The sequence below is a fragment of the Bison bison genome, unplaced genomic scaffold, assembly GCF_000754665.1.
Source record: "Bison bison bison isolate TAMUID 2011002044 unplaced genomic scaffold, Bison_UMD1.0 scf7180017864464, whole genome shotgun sequence".
NCBI lineage: Eukaryota > Metazoa > Chordata > Mammalia > Artiodactyla > Bovidae > Bison > Bison bison.
Window position 1 is genome coordinate 5,107,307 of NW_011495025.1, and position 16,996 is coordinate 5,124,302.

Consider the following 16,996-nt stretch of genomic DNA (forward strand, 5'->3'; position numbering starts at 1 on the left):
CGGCCGCGGGAGGAGACGCCCCCCGCGCCACCTCTGCCCATCTTGCAACCCTGGGAGACCACAGCTTTGCGGTGTGCTCGGTACTGATGGGAGATGGATTCGGTCCCACATTTTGCCAGGTGATCCTTTTTGCCTGTTGCTCTCGTTCCCATCCCGTCCTGAGCTCCAGGAGGGGCAGCCTTTCGCGCAGGTGATAAATTTCTCGGCAAGGTCATTGCTCCTTTAGGCTCTGGCTTTGAAGGTAAACCGGCGAAGACGCCTGTTGTTCTTGTTCTTGAGAGAGGGGGATTTGCAATCAGGTCTGCATACTGTGAATATCCAAATAGGGGTGCGTGTGTGTATGTGTGTGTGTGTGTGTGGCAATACTACACATTTTTCTCATTTTTCTACACTTACTCCGTTTAAGGTCCGCATACTATCGTTCTATATAATATACATGCTTTTGTATGCGTGTGTATACACACATTACATACATAGTTTTTCTTGAGATAGGCAGAGAGAGAAGGGCAGGCAGAGGTTGATAAAGGGAAATCATTGTAGAGACCTGTTCAATATCTAGAGGTGAACTTTGGAACCACATTAAATCAGGGTAGACTAGAGGCTATAAACAGTTCTTTGGAGATGGATTTTAGAAAAGAAATCACTGAAAAACAGTCAACCAATACACACAAAAGATCCCTACGCCATCCAGGCAGATCCAAAAGATACAGGCAAAATTTCAGACGCAACAATGGGCAGTGAAAGAGTGGGGGGGGGGTGGGAAGAAGGGGAAGAATTTAGACACTCGAAAGTGATTTTGGCTGGTAGGAAGGCAGCAAAGTCTGGTCAGGTTTAAAGTGCTTTTTAGAGGGGCCTTGGCTTGGGGTGTAGGTAGTTCAAGGTTAAGATGATGTAAATGTCCTGAGAGTAGCATAGGCAGTGGGGAAAAGGCAATGGTTTGGAGGGGAAGGGGAGAAAGGAAGCTCTGAAAGTCATCAAGAAGCAACCACCTTTATTAAGGTATACTCTTCTTCCTGTTAAGGCAATACCTTGGATATGCTCTATCTGTTAATAAATATTTTTCACACCACATTTGTTAAAGATCCATTGGATCGTGTTTTCATTTTGTTTTTGCAAAGAATCTGGGTCATGGTGGGACTGGAGGAAACTGAAGTGTTTACAACACCAGCAAGATTTGGAGAGAGTTGATTAAGGCTTTAGCTTCATGAAATATTTACACATCTCTTGCGTGGGCTTTTGTTTGCTCTTGTTGGTAATGCTGCATATTTTACTTTGATAATGCTTTGAGTGTACTTCTTCTGAATGTGCTTATTTTCCAGTTATAAACTCTTCTTTCTTTTCCATTGTGTTCACCGACTGGCCTGCCCTGAGTAGCAGCTGTGGGAATAAAGATACAGTGAGTCACAGTATAAAGAAGAAAATCTTCTCTGTTGCTATCTGGGAATGGCAGGAGTTTGTATTAGGGAATATTCTTTTCAAATAGGATCGCAAAGAACATCTTTCAAGAGTTTTGCTGCTTTTAGTTTATTGGCAGGGTGGGGGGTTGGTTGTTGATTCTTAAACATAAAAAAAGTAGTAATTGCCATGGCAAGCCTAGATGTTATATGACTGGAATTTATTCTGGAAATAGTGCAAAAGAACTTATGAAGATCCATGCAGAATGTGTGTGTGAGACTTCACCTAATCACTAACTAGACTAATGAAAATGATGAGGACAAAATCGCAAGTGCATAGCTTCATGTGGGAAATGGAGATCTGAGGCATGGTCAGAACCCCTAACTGGAGGTCAGGGTGGGTTCCAACCAGCAGTTTTGTGTTGGTTTTTTTTTTTTAATTAATTATTTTTTGGAGGCTAATTACTTTACAATATTGTATTGGTTTTGCCATACATTGACATGAATCCACCACGGGTGTACATGTGTTGCCCATCCTGAACCCTCCTCCCACCTCCCTCCCCCTCCCATCCCTCTGGGTCATCCCAGGGCACCAGCCCCGAGCACCCTGTATTATGCATCAAACCTGGACTGGCGACCCATTTCACATATGATATTATACATGTTTCAATGCCAGTCTCCCAAACCATCCCACCCTCACCCTCTCCCACAGAGTCCAAAAGACTGTTCTAAACTTCTGTGTCTCTTTTGCTGTCTCTCATACAGGGTTATCGTTACCATCTTTCTAAATTCCATATATATGCATTAGTATACTGTATTGGTGTTTTTCTTTCTGGCTTACTTCACTCTGTATAATAGGCTCCAGCAGTTTTAAAATCTGAGTAATTTTTTAAAATTGCCTCAGTACACTTGCCCAATATACTACTTTATTTGTCCCTTCAAAACACCCTTGTTTGTGCCCTAAATAAAATTGAAAGAATGTATTAGACACAGCTGTCCTTCACTATATGAATTTCCAGTCACAAAATCTGCACCCTTGAGGGAAACACTAAAATCATGGTCATAGAATCATAAAGTCATGAATGACTGGCCTTGGAGGGTCAAGACACACAATTCCAGTCCCAGATCACATTCAAGCTTTTTCAGTGGCCATTCTTTATGAGGTCACTTGTTGATTCATTTATGCCTTCTCCATATTTTTATCCTGAATTCAACATGGCCCTAGATTGTAGAATAGAAGTCTCAGCCTATAAATCTCAGGAGGGAGGGAGGAAGAGCACAGGGTGCTATGAAAGTCACATTGTGGGAGAGGAGAGGAGTAAGGACAGTTCCCAGGGATTTGAAGGATGAGGAACTAGCCTGGTAAAGAGGACAAAGAAGGGCATTCCTTGTATAGAGACCAAAATATACAGAGGCCGAAGAAGAACAAGTAGTTCTAGGTGGCTGAAAAACTGAGGCGATGAAGATGCAAAGATGGGGATAGAGAAGGAAGTGGATCCATCTTCAAACTGAAGTTCAGAAGAGCTGTTAACTCATTTGATCCAGACGAGTTAGGTAAATACATTCATACTGAGGCTCTGTGTTGTTCACATTACCCAAGTTTATCTCTTTTAAATGTCTAGTAACCATATTTACCTGAATTTATAATAGCCTGATTAAAAGGGAGATATGTCATTGAGAAAGTCAGAATTCTCTGTGCCTAAATTTCTTCATCCATGAAATGTCTACCACCTACCGTGCATATTGTGAAAATAAAAGAGAATGAGGGAATGGAGATTTCAGTTTTACAGAAATTCAGGGAATCTTATCTTTTGACCAGCAGTACTCAGGGCAAAAGAATGGAAAATACTGCATACGCCAAGCATTTAATTGTTCCAGATGACTCCACACATTGGACTACGGTAAAATGGATATCATATCATGCATCGTTTTAAAAAGTCTGAAATCTACTGCTTTAAGTGATACAAAGAAGAGATACTTCCAGTTTGCAAGTCACCTAGAGATCTACTACACAAGCATTTACACCATATTCTGAATAGCAATCAGAATATAGGGCTTCCCTTGTAGCTCAGTCAGTAAAGAATCTGCCTGCAATGCAGGAGCCCTGGGTTTGATCCCTGGGTTGGGTAGATCCTCTAGAGAAGGAAATGGCAACCTACTCTGGTATTGTTGCCTGGAGAATCCCATGGACAGAGGAGCCTGGTGGACAACAGTCTGTGGGATTTCAAGACTCAGACCCAGCTTAGTGACTAAACCACTGAATAGCAAACTTGTCTTGAGAAAGGTAAAAAAAAAAAAAAATGAGTATCAAGGTGGGGGGAGAAAATAACAGCAGAATTTCTGTTTAGACTAAAATACGACTCGAAAATTGTTATTTATTTTCTATCTAAGGTTTCTTTTCTCAGTCCTACTACTTTAAGAATGCTAGACAGAAAGGCCATAACGTCAGTCACTTATCTGTTATTTTCTGCCATATTTTTTATTTCTTTTGCAATAATTTACTGGCTAAGCCTTGCTTCAAATGAATTTAATAGTTGAACTACTGAAATTATATGACATACCACAATATAGCATGATTATTTCATTTCTCGGAACACAAATATAGTCTTTGGCACAGAGCAGCAAGGGTGATCAAGTGATTGTCTTACATGGTGCAAACCTTGCTTCTGTTCTCAACAGGCTTCTTTCCTGAGTGCCTTATAGGTGTAGGCTCCCATGCTCGATACTGGCAGCTCTTTGAGGATGAATCAGACCACCTGATACTCAGAATCCCAAAAGGAAGGGATTCTGCCAGAATTTCTTTTACAGTTGCTCTGTGACTTGTCCATCATTTTAATTAAATCTGTAAATATATCTGTATGCATTTTGAGAAATTAACATCTACTGTAGCTAAACAGTTATTTTAAGAAGATAAAATCAGAGAAGAAAGTGCGTTGTGTGTATTTCTGAAAACTTTTGGTGGGCTTCTGTTAGCTCTTGCTGTCTTTCCTAAGCAATAAAACAATCTTAGGAATTTGATATCCTCTTGAATAAACCTTTAACCAAAAGAACCATTGCCAGTTAAAAATAGAGCCTCATGTGCTTCAATTAGTTGATCTGGAAGGCAATCAATATGGAAATTCACTTTTTATAAATACGTCTCGGACTTCTCTTTCATCTTTCTCCACTTCAGAATGTTTACATTCGTGATAATCTAACTTTTTTGCATGAGTCAAGTCTGGGTAATAAAAACATGTAGGGGCTGCATTTGAGTTGAAAAGGCATTTGTTAAATTTCATGGAGGAAGACATAAATACATACATACATATACATACTGTTACAATTCAAAGTACTGTCTTGAATGCCAGTGAGAAAAATTTTCACAGCTTTTGATCTGGGCATGTTACAGTTGGCAATACAATAGCAGCTTTCTAATTTTACATGCCCTGTAATTAGACTGACAGCTTTATTTTGAAGCTAGCAGCATAACTGAGGGCCTGAATTATTAATTCCAGTCAGTAATAACTCACCCTTAGCTGCTGTGACCTATGGAATCTGAATCTGTAGGTAGGGCTTAGAAATCTATATTCTATAATAGTTAACAAAGGATTTTAATCGCCAGTTGTGGACACTCCTGTTTAGTGTCCAGCCTTTACTTATAAGGAAGAGGAAAGATTACAGATGAGTCCCAGAGAAGTTAATAAATTGTCCGAAACCACTGAGGCAAAACAACCTAGACCTCCGCTTTCTAGTTCACTGATTCTCTGCAAAGGAGAGGAGGAGCAGGACCTGAAGTGAGGGTCTGAGGGGCTCCTGAGTGGTAGGGGGAGGGAAATCCAATTACTCCTGCCTCTTTCTTCCTGGATTGTGAGTCAGTACAGTGATCTCTGTCTCAAGGGTCTAATGAGGCAGAAAAATTTTGAGGATCTACTGTGTGATCTGAGACCAGGCCACTTTCTTGGCCTCACAAATCAGATTCCATTTTAAAATGTTAATTCTTGGGTCCTAAACCTCGTAGATCCCCAAGCTATCCCTAGGAAGATTGCTTTAATCAGTAGTCACAGCCTGTGACACTAGCAAAACCAAGCAAATCCTGAAAAAACTTAAGACTAGAGAGTGAAAATCTATAAAGTCACAAGCACCTTGAAGGACCTCAGGACTGCTGCTAATTCAGTAATGGAAAGCTGGACAGAGACCTCAGAGCTCCTTAAAAAATCACATTTGCATCTACTAATTTTCTGGAGGGAAAGGAGTTAGAATACCTTTTTTTTTTTAAGCCTGAATTGCATACAGTCCAACAAAGTAAGAGATCTAGTTTAGGGGGTATTAATCAAGATGGTTTATGTGGATAGCTTCTTGATTTTGTTTTTTCAGAATATTGACTTCTAAATAGACTCAAATTAAGCTAACCATATTGTGTCTATGGGAGACTCTTTCTTTATAACATAAAGCTTGGAGTAAATGAAATGCTTGAGGGAGTTAACTGTTCAGCGTATTTTCTGAGTAATAAGAGCATCTTTTTGTTTGAATTCTTGTTGAAATTTTTTCTGAAATCTAATACCCTATGCTTGTATGTCTGCCTTAATAAGGACAATATGGCAAATATTATCAGGATTCAGAATTTTGTATCGCCTCTGGGTTTTTATTCTGAATTATATCTGTGTAGGACAGGGCTGCTGAATATAACATAGGATTTTTGAACTGTTTTTTATTCATTCTGATGTGTGTTTTCTCATGATGTACTTTAAAAACTTTTGCTGTTGTTCAAAAATGCAAAAGATATTTGATTCATTGTGGGTGTTTCTTTGTTGGACTTTGATCTTTGCTTTTGCCGTTACATCATTTTGGAACGCTTACTTCATCTGAAATTAGTTTCTCAATCCCCTCAAAACATGGTTTAAAGCTCATTTAATTCAGCAAACTCTCCATGCTTCTTTAGACCTGTTTCTAAGTACTATTTTATATATGAATTTGTAATTTATCCTTACTTGTGTTATTCTCTAAGCATGCCTTACTTTGAATCCTATAAATGATTTCTCCTTGAAATAGGCAAGCAAAAAATGAAGTGACTAGAATTTTTATGCTAATGAGATTTTTAAATCAGAGCTAAGGTTAATAAATCGATGTACATTTCCCCCTGCATCCTTGAATGAGTAAAAATTGCTTATGACAGATGGGTGTAGAGGACTGGCCTTGTTTTCGTGTTGAACAAGTTCTGAAATCAGTCTGAGAACAGAAAGAAATCTGTCAGTGTCAGGGTCAGGGGCTAAGCTCCGACTGAGTGAAAATGCCTCTGCCTTTCCTTTCACTTGGGGGGGTGATTTCTTGTCTGCATATGTAGATTCACAGAGCAGGAGAGTCCTTTGTCATTAGCATCTGAGGGGCCTGGTGTGCTTCACTTAAACCTCTCAGACAGGTTTGAGGATGTATGTGTGTGCTAAGTTACTTCAGTCGGATTCTTTAGCGCTGAGCCACCCAGGAAGCCTGAGAATGTAGGTACTAGATCAGAAATTGAAAACTGGCCAACAGGAAGATCATGTTCTATCTGATCTGCAGGTATTTCTTTTTAATTAAGCCAATATTTAAAAATAAGAAGATCTATTATAAAAATGAAACACCAACCCACACTCTCTAAGCCAGAGTTGACTACAGTATGTGCCTTTATTACACCTCAGACTATATTACACTTCAGTCTTTATTACACTTCAGACCCCACTGCTCCCTATTGTCTCCCTGACACTGAAACTGCGTATAATCCCTTGTACTCAACAGCTTCGCTTAATTATGCGAGCTATAGGTACTGGGTTCTCAAAGCCTGAACTAGATGTTTTCTGAGTACCACTGAGCTCTCCAGTGCTCTGAGTGTGTTCATGAAATTGATGGGCCTCTACAGAGTAGAGAGATTATTGTGCAGTGTGTAGTTAATTCCTATACACTCTCATGAGAATCTAAACAGTTCTCATCATCAAAATATGTAAATTCTGTGAAAGGGTAATGAATGCAAACTGAGTTGACCTGGTCTGTTAAGAACAGACTAGTGGAAATTTTTGTTTGCTTGCATGCTTTTTATGGTACCACATTGGAAAATATAAAACAAAGAAGCAAAAAGTTTGATCAGTTATCAGTTTTACATTGGGTTGCTTTATGTATTGAAGTACAGTTGAATTATAATATTGTGTTAGTTTAAGGTATACAGTAAAGTGATTCAGTTATGTGTGTGTGTGTGTATTCCTTTTCAGATTCTTTTTCCTTCTGGGTTATTACAAAATATTCAGTATAATTCCCTGTACTCTATAGTAGGTCCTTGTTGGTTAGCTTCATATATTTTTAATGCACCATATCTTTGTTTTATTCACAACTCTTTCTGTAGACTCTACACATGTGTAGCCTCCTAAAAGCGCAAAGCATATCTCAAGCTTTCAGTGGATGGTGTTTGGTAGACTGGGCAGTTGAGAGTAAACTGTCAGGGGTGGTATTGACTTGTGTCCCAGTTTGTGACTGTGTCTGTGCAACTGAGGAAGGGTCATCTAATGACGGTCGCTGGTAATGATTCCAACCCGTGGCCACAGCGGCCCGAATCCCTGTGCAGTCTGACCACTACACTGTGTGGAACTGCTCTGTTAATATAGCTGAAAATGAAGTGACCCTGTCAGTGTTGATTTATTCATGCTGCAAATAAAAGCAAATGCCCTTTGGAGACAACAGGCAGAAAATGCAGGCAGAGCCCTGAAGTAGACAAAGCTCTTCCCAGCTCTCTGAAATCTCTGCTACTTTCTCAACTTCAGCTGCCACTCTCCTTCCTCGTGCATACTTCATGCCTGCCACCCCCACATCGTGCCTCCCACTTTACTTCTAAAAACATCCTCGCACCTAATTATTAATCCCAAAGTGTCGGTGCTTCGGCAGCTTCACTCCAAGAAGACAATGCTGAGAATAGTATCAATGGAGGCCAACAGAGGACACGGTGCCACATCAACTGTATGCTTCCTTGGGACAAGAGTGCATTTCCTTCTAGAATATTGTCTGTCCTTAAGTAATAGGCATCATATCCCCTGAAGTATATTGATAATATATATAAAACCAGAGGTGCCCAGTGACTTAAATTGACTGACACTAAAACTTTTATGTTCTCTTATGAAACTATCCTCCTTTTCCCCTGGTGGTTATTTTGATGTTTAAAATTGCAGCGATGGGCTTTTAAAGATCATCCCTCTGGGGTTTGTGGCTTTTGAGTGCTGGGTCCAGGTCTCAGGAGGGATGATAAAAGTTAGTAATCTGAATTGGACTGGGTTGAGGGTACATCAGCACTTCCGTTTGGTAAATCAAATAAAAACATTCCTCAAACTGGAAATAGGAATCGAGTTAGGAGCTGAAGTACAGAATGTGAGAAGGGATTGGCAGAAGGCCCTGATTTAAGGAAGACGGATGTTTGGTTCATTTGGTAAGTTGGATATTGAGTACTTCATAAGTAAGACCCTATGCTATGTGCTAGGGATTCATAGTTGGATAAAACGTAGTCTGAATTCTCAAATAATTCCCAGACTACTGGATTAGATAAATTTATTGATCAATGTGGCTCAGCAAAGTGACAGTGAGCTCTTTTCCTGTCAGGATCTCCAGGAATTCCCCTAGTCGCCTAACAACCAGGCTCCTTTCTCAGTCCCAACCACACACACCCCCGTGCCTCCCTCTTCCTTACTTAGGCCCTAGTGATTCAGATCACTTTCCATCCATCTTCACAGCTTCACTACCTGTTCATCACACCTGGGTTCCTTTTTTCCCCAGCCAGGCCAGCATGGAAACTGGAAGTCTTTCCCCCCCCACTATACTTCCTTCATGAATTTGAAAATAAAAATGTAGACACATGTATTTTCAACTTTATCCTGCTAAAAACAACTAAGAAACAGAAGATCACAAGAGTGACCAAGATGGGGTAGAGAGAAGATCAAGAAATCTTCTGAGTTTCTGCTGGTGGCTAGTCTGAATACTGTAGGGAGTTTCTTCCCCATGAGTATATAAGAAACTCTGTGTAACTCCATCCCCTTCTCTTTTCTCTATTCAGGAAAATATCTACAAATGCAAGTGAGGTGAATAAGAGTAACATTATTATAGAAGTGACTTTATTATCGAGATCAGCATGGTTGACATTAGAAAGAACTGCTTTAATTATTCTTTTAAGAAATCATTTACTGTCATTGATACTTTATCTTTGCTCATAAACTGTTTGTGATACACTAGTGAATTATTAGATGGTTTAAAGGTCATGGTTTTAGAGTATTGCTTAGATTCTCAGGGTTCACGTCCACCCTGGGGGGATGACTTTGAGTTAGATCATTACTGGGTCGTGTACCCACTTCAGGGCACTGAAAATACCTGGCTGTTTTCATAGTTGCCTGGCAAAATGCCTCATACCCTCATGCTGTCTTTTGTTTCTAAGGTGGTGCTCATCACTTTCCCCTGGTTTTCCTTCTCGGAGTTAGGACCCTGGAAGTTCCAATGGTAATCCACGTCTCTGCAAAGCCCTGGTGAATGAGCCCATCTCTGTGTGCTTGCCCCTCCTAACAGAACTTCCTAGCCTTGTTGCCTAGAAGGCAGTAGTGCAGGGAGAAGGGGGACGGTACCTGGATTACAGAACTAATGATGATGAGTGGAGAGAACAAAAGGCCAGCCGGACACAAGAGAGAAGAGGAATTTAAGTGGGATAAATAGGAGCAAGAGACCAAAGGACCCACTCTGGCCACTTTGTCATCTTGGTTCCGGCGCATGAGAGAATGGACTACATTTCTTTTTATCTATTTGCTTTCCACTGTAAGGAAACTAAACATGAGCAGATTATACTGTGCTTAGTCTCTCAGTTGTGTCCTACTCTTCACGTCCCCATGGACTGTAGCCTGCCAGACTCATCTGTCTACGGGGATTCTCCAGGCAAGAATACTGGAGTGAGTTACCATGCCCTCCTCCAGGGAATTGTCCCAACCCAGGGATCGAACCCAAAACTCCCACGTGGCAGGTGGATTCTTTACTGTCTGAGCCACCAGGGAAGTTTATAGGTTGGTATAATTAATGACCTCCAGCTCTTTCAAAACTTCATTCTTTAGGCTCGTCTGCCAATAACATCTGCTAAACTCATTTCTCATTTAAACAAATCTATGAGGTTTGGACTTTCCTGGTGGGTCAGTGGTAAAGAATCCACCTTCCCTTGCAGGAGATATGAGTTCAATCCTCGGGTCAGGAATCCTCTGGAGAAGGAAATGCCAACCATTCCAGTATTCTTGCCTGGGAAATCCCACAGACAAAGAGCCTGGCAGGTTACAGTTCATGGGTTCGCAAAGAGCTGGACATGACTGGGCGACTACACAACAACATAGGTTTGTATAATACTATTATCTCCCCCATTTTGGAGAGGAGGAAACAGATTAAAAAACATCCCCAAAGTCCCTCAGATACTAAGTGATGGAGCTGAGAATCCAGAGTTGTCTAACTTTACAGGCTACACCCTTTACCACTATGCTATATACCTTGCAATATTTTACTATGAACGTTATTAATACTGTGGGTCAAAATATTAGGAATGGACAGGATCTTACAGTCTGCTTTTTCCTATCTCAGATTTCATTCTGTGTTATTTAAAAAGAAAATATGAAAGCTTCTAGATCAGTGATAAGTCATTCTTTTAGCAAACAGGGTGAGCTCAAGGACGAACATTTTAAGTTAAAACTTCATAAGTCATAGTATAGGCAGAAAAATTGCAGAACAGAATGTCTTTTCAGAATATCCAGGTGACACATATGTCATACAAACAACGTCTTTGTTTCTTGAAAGAAAAACCAAATATATTCTACGCAGTCACAGGTTTACACATGTGCGCATACACACATATAACAAGAAAGAAAACCGGGCAAGTCTGTGTTTAGCTTCACCTCTGGACTTTGGACCTAGAAACTATTTATAGAACTAGTGTTTCCGTGATTGAGGTTTTAATCACAGACAGTCATTTACTTATGAAAGTGAGCAATTCCTTATTATAGTTTGCCGCTAAGTGTTCTAGTTGCAGACTGAAAGATGAACAAAAGGTAATCTATGCACAGGAGGCCCATTTGAGACAAGTTTCTTCTTAAAACTCTATTTCTAATAAACTAATGGTACGTGACAGGAGGATGAGTATACATAGATTTGTCTGTTTTGAACATGAAAATTCACTCATTGGTTTAAAGTCATGATTGCTGCTTTAATTTTTTAATATTAAAAATAAGCAATTGATTTTTTTTCTAGTTAAAAATAAAAACAAAACAGAAGTCCCCTGCAGGCACTAGGCTTATTGCTGGACTCTTAGCTTCAATCTGGAATGTCTTTACCACTTGGTGTTGTTTCAAAACCCAAAGTCTTTGTTCCAGAGTGTGGCACAGTAGAATGCACTGCTTTCCAAAGTGCGAGAGGTTTCTACCAGTGACCTGTGAGATGAGCTTAGGTAGTATACATATTTACTTTGTATTGAATAGTTACAAATTTATCTTGAAAGAAAAAAGAGTAAATTGTAAAGTATATAATTTTAAATATGCTATATGAAAAATATATCACTGATACAACAAACCTGTGACTTTACAGGTACCATTTCCTAAGGCTGGGCTAGTATTTTTAACTAGTGCACCAGTTACATTCAATTGAATGAAAAATATTAAGTAAAAAATCATTTAGATAAGAGGGCTTCCCTGGTAGCTCAGTTGGTAAAGAATCCACCTGCAATGCAGAAGACCCTGGTTTGATTCCTGGGTTGGGAAGATGTGCTGTAGAAGGGATAGGCTACCTATTCCAGTTTTCTTGGGCTTCCCTTGTGGCTCAGCTGGTAAAGAATCTGCCTGCGGTGTGGGAGACCTGGGTTTGATCCCTGAGTTGGGAAGATCCCCTGGAGAACAGAAAGGCTACCCACTCCAGTATTCTGGCCTGAAGAATTCCATGGGGTCACAAAGAAAACTATTAAGTAAAATATTTTGTAAATGAAAATATTAAGTGAAAAATCATTTAGATAAGAAGTACATAAACCAGAAATCATGAGAGAGGTACACAAATGTCGCAATCTGTGCAGGTGGTATATGAAACCATTGCCCTACGCAGTGCCCTAGGGCAAATGTCATTGCCCTAGGCATCTCAGATTCTCTCTAGGAATGAGAAGGCTGGTCCAGAAATCCCTAAGATCAACTCTAGCTCTAAAGCCCAATTATTTTTAACAGGCTTGCATTTTTTTCTTTATCCTTGGGCCCATTTACTGAATTTTAAGTCTTTCAGCCTTTTCCAGATCTTAAAGACACCCTTCTTAACTGCCCCCCTCCTCTGTCAGCACCAAGCACTCATGCATTCATTCATTTATGCCGGGTACTCCTGAAACAAATATTCTATGGAGAACGTACATCCTAGGTAATGTGGGCAAACAAGAAAGCTGCGCAATTCTATACCCTTGACTTTATTCTTAAATGAGTATACATGTCTGTGGTTCCCACTAAAGTTAAAACCCTCAGAAACGCTGGACTTACGTCATAATCTTTTCTTTGTACTTCCTGAATGACTAAGAGATCCTCAATGGAAAGTCCCTTCATTGATAAAAGCACATTATCAAGGCTCATATTACAAATTTAAAACATGTGCTGTATAAATCCTGAGTAGGATTATATATGAGAATAGACAAAAAGGACTTTCTATATTTCATAGCTAGAATGGTCTAATGCTTGGGCCATTTTGAACACGAAGGGAAAAATACAGTACTTTTTTTTTTTTTTTAACTTTACATAATTGTATTAGTTTTGCCAAATATCAAAATGAATCCGCCACAGGTATACATGTGTTCCCCATCCTGAACCCTCCTCCCTCCTCCCTCCCCATACCGTCCCTCTGGGTCGTCCCAGTGCACTAGCCCCAAGCATCCAGTATCGTGCATCGAACCTGTTCTGTAAAGGGTAATACAGTTGGTTGTCTAGACTTTTTACAGGTCTGAGTGAAATGAGGAATTTTAACACGTCAGGTGTTTTTTAATTCAGTGACACTGAGGGAGGAATTGAGTTTCAGCAGTGTTTACTGTTTTTCTGTATAATTTACCTGCAAACACATGATACTTAGTCACTTATCGTGTCTGACTCTGCGACCCCATGGACTGTAACCCTCCATGCTGCTCTGTCCATGGAATTTTCCAGGCAAGAATACTGGAGTGGATTGCCACTTCTACTCTAGGGGCTCTTTTCAACCCAGGGATTGAACCTGCGTCTCCTGCATTGGTGGGCGGATTCTTCACCACTGAGCCACCTGGGAAGCCCAAACACATAGTTATGGTGTAACTATTATTATCACTAGTTTTCTTTGGGAATTTGTCCTTGAGAAATGTTTGAGAAAGTATTGTAAAGCACCTGAGTGTGGTGAGTAGAAATTGTCACAAACATCTGTGTGATGTCAGTAGAGTTCTTTTATGCTTGCCAGCAATTCATAAGATTTTCCTGTACTGGTAAAAAGGATATAGCTGTGGTTTCCTGCTGGGGTTTCTATATAATAGTGAGAAAAGCATCAGAGGATCAGTTCGTTGTGGTCGTTCATGCACTGCTGTTCTTTTCTTTTTTGCAAAAAAACAGGAAGTTGAAGTTTACTCTTTACTCAGTTCAATTATGTTTAATAAGGACTTATCCATGTCCTCCTGTAAAAGAGGATATAAAGATGAAATATGCCTTTAAAGACCATAAACTCTTAATATTAAGAAAAAGTAAAGAGGTTGATGTACATACATTGTGATTAAAAACTGTGAAATTGTTCTCAAAAGTTAGCATATATCTTAGCATATATGATTCCAAGTGTCACACTGAAACATATTTTGAAGAAACAGCTAGTTAAACAGGTGATTTTTAATGCTAGTAATTACACCAAAGTTCAAATTATAGTAGTTTCTTAGTTCTGTATTCTCTAGTGATAGCCCAAAATCTTGATTTCCTAGCCCAGTAATTTTGAGGGGAATTGGGCAGAAGAGCATAGTCCAAGTCCTTTTCTCAAAGACAAAGTAAAATGATGTACTTAGATTTAATAAATCAGTATGATTACACTTAACACTATTATACATTTAAAAAGAAAGAAAGCCATGCACAAAAAGAACATTTGTAACCAAGTATGTATTCTGAATGGGGCTTTCCAGGTGGCTCAGTGGTAAAGAATCCACCTTCCAATGCAGGAGAGGCAGGAAATGTGGGTTTGATCCCTGGATTGGGAAGATTGCCTGGAGGAGGGCATGGCAACCCACTGCAGTATTCTTGCCTAGAGAATCCCATGGACAGAGAAGCCTGGTGGGCTACAGTCCATGGGGTCGCAAACAGTCAGATATGACTGAGCGACTGAGTGTGCATACACATATATTCTGAATAAAAATGATTTAATGGAAACTGTATCAGTTAGGAAAGCAGTACTGTATGGTACTGAGCACACCGAAGAATTGATGCTTTTGCACTGTTGTGTTGGAAAAGACTCGAGAGTCCCTTGGACTGCAAGGAGATCCAACCAATCTATCCGAAAGGAAATCAGTCCTGGGTGTTCATTGGAAGCACTGATGCTGAAGCTGAAACTCCAATACTTTGGCTCCCTGATGCAAAAAACTGACTCATTCGAAAAAGACCCTGATGCTGGACAAGATTGAAGGCAGGAGGAGAAGGGGATGACAGAGGATGAGATGGTTGGATGGCATCACCGACTCAATGGACATGAGTTTGAGTAAACTCCAGGAGTTGGTGATGGTCAGGGAGGCCTGGCGTGCTGCAATCCCTGGGATCGCAAAGAGTCGGACATGAGTGAGCAACTGAACTGACTCACCACTATGGTGATATGGAATAATGGGTTTATTATAAATTTTAGACCTTGCACAATTGTGGGAGCTTATAGAAAAGTTTATGAAAAGTAGTTGCTTTTGCATCTGGTATTGGGTCTGAAGTCATCATAGGTTAACAGAGCTGGTGTGTGTTGTGTGTGTGTTAGTCAGTCATGTCTGACTCTTTGTGACCCTGTGGATTGTAGCCCGCCAGGCTCCTCTGTCCACAGAATTCTCCAGGCAAGAATACTGGAGTGGGTAGCCATTTCCTTCTCCAGGGGATATTCCTGATCCAGGGATGGAATCTGTGTCTCCTGAATTGCAGGCAGATGCTTTGCCATCTGAGCTACTAGGGAAGCCCTAACAGAGCTGGTAGTGGGAAGAAAAGCTGGATGTTAAGTGAGGATGGGCAAAGGCACACTGGAAGCTATGTCGGACAACTGTCCCATCCAGTCCCAGTGATCTGGGAGAACTGTAGAAGGAGCTGGCACTCTGCATTGCAAAGCTGTTTGTGCACCTGGCCCAGAAGGTGAAGATGGGGATCTGTGTGCTCAGTCATGTCCAATTCTTTGTGACCCCATGGACTGTAGTCTGCCAGGCTCCTCTACCCATGGGATTTTCCAGGCAGGAATACTGGAGCGGGTTGCCGTTCCTTCTTCATGGGATGTGGATTTGGTGGGAGGCAAAGAACCACAACCTAGCTGCTACTTGACTTCACCAAGGTGAGCTGGAAGATCTGTGCCAGCACCTGTTGCACCACATGGCCCTTCTGAGAGTTGTAACACTACTGCTTCACTTCTGCCTTCCAAAGCTCACCTAGATTTTCCTTGTAGCCAAGTGTAATGAAGAAACATTTAGAGAAGAGAATTCTGGAAATGGGTTTCCATCTAAACTAAATTGGCAACTGGTACAAAACCATCACGGAAACTAGTCAATAAATAGAGAAATGTCTACGGTCAGACAGCCCCTTGTTTTTGAGTTCTGTGAGAATCCTTTAAACTGAAGGACTCAGGTTCCAGTCTGCTCATGGATTATGTTTAAGATGTTTTCTTCTATTTATACAAATTTTCTTCTGTGTGCAACTATGAGTTGTTGGTTTACTTACACTCAAAGACTAAAGCTTCAAAAGTAGTATCTATTAAAAAAAAAAGTTCCTGGATTCATGTCATTTAAGCCACTGAGCTCATCACTTCAAAATATATATCATCTTGCAATACAGAAGTTAATGAGATTAACTCAGCACATGGCTGAATGATGTAATGATGAACATATTTTCTGCCACAATAGATTCTAAACTCCATTTTTAGATTTCCGTAGGTGCTGCAGAAGGTTCATATAATATAATGTTACAGAAAAGAAAAGATTCATTTAGAGATAAGCTGCCTTCTCCACCTCTTTGCAACCCCATGGACTGTAGCCCACCTGGCTCTTCTGTCATGGGATTCTCCAGGCAAGAATACTGGAGTGGGTTGCCATTCCCTTCTCCAGGGGATCTTCCCGACCCAGGGATCAAACCTGGGTCTCCTGCATTGCAGGCAGATTACCATCTGAATCACCAGGGAAGCCCAATGCAGCATGTGTCATTTGCCTATTGCTGCAAATCTCTGCACTGGGTTAGGGTGACAGTGCGCTGGCACCCCACTCCAGCACTCTTGCCTGGAAAATCCCATGGACGGAGGAGCCTGGTGGGCTGCAGTCCATGGAGTCGCTAAGAGTCGGACACGACTGAGCGACTTCACTTTCACTTTTCACTTTCATGCATTGGAGAAGGAAATGGCAACCTACTCCAGTGTTCTTG

At 40.6% G+C, this 16,996-nt stretch overlaps 1 protein-coding gene across 2 annotated transcripts in view; it reads left to right on the forward strand.

The window, feature by feature from the left end:
* GPRIN3 (GPRIN family member 3) overlaps positions 1-16,996 on the forward strand; it is a 71,266-nt gene that overhangs the window by 230 nt on the left and 54,040 nt on the right. The window lies entirely within an intron of this gene.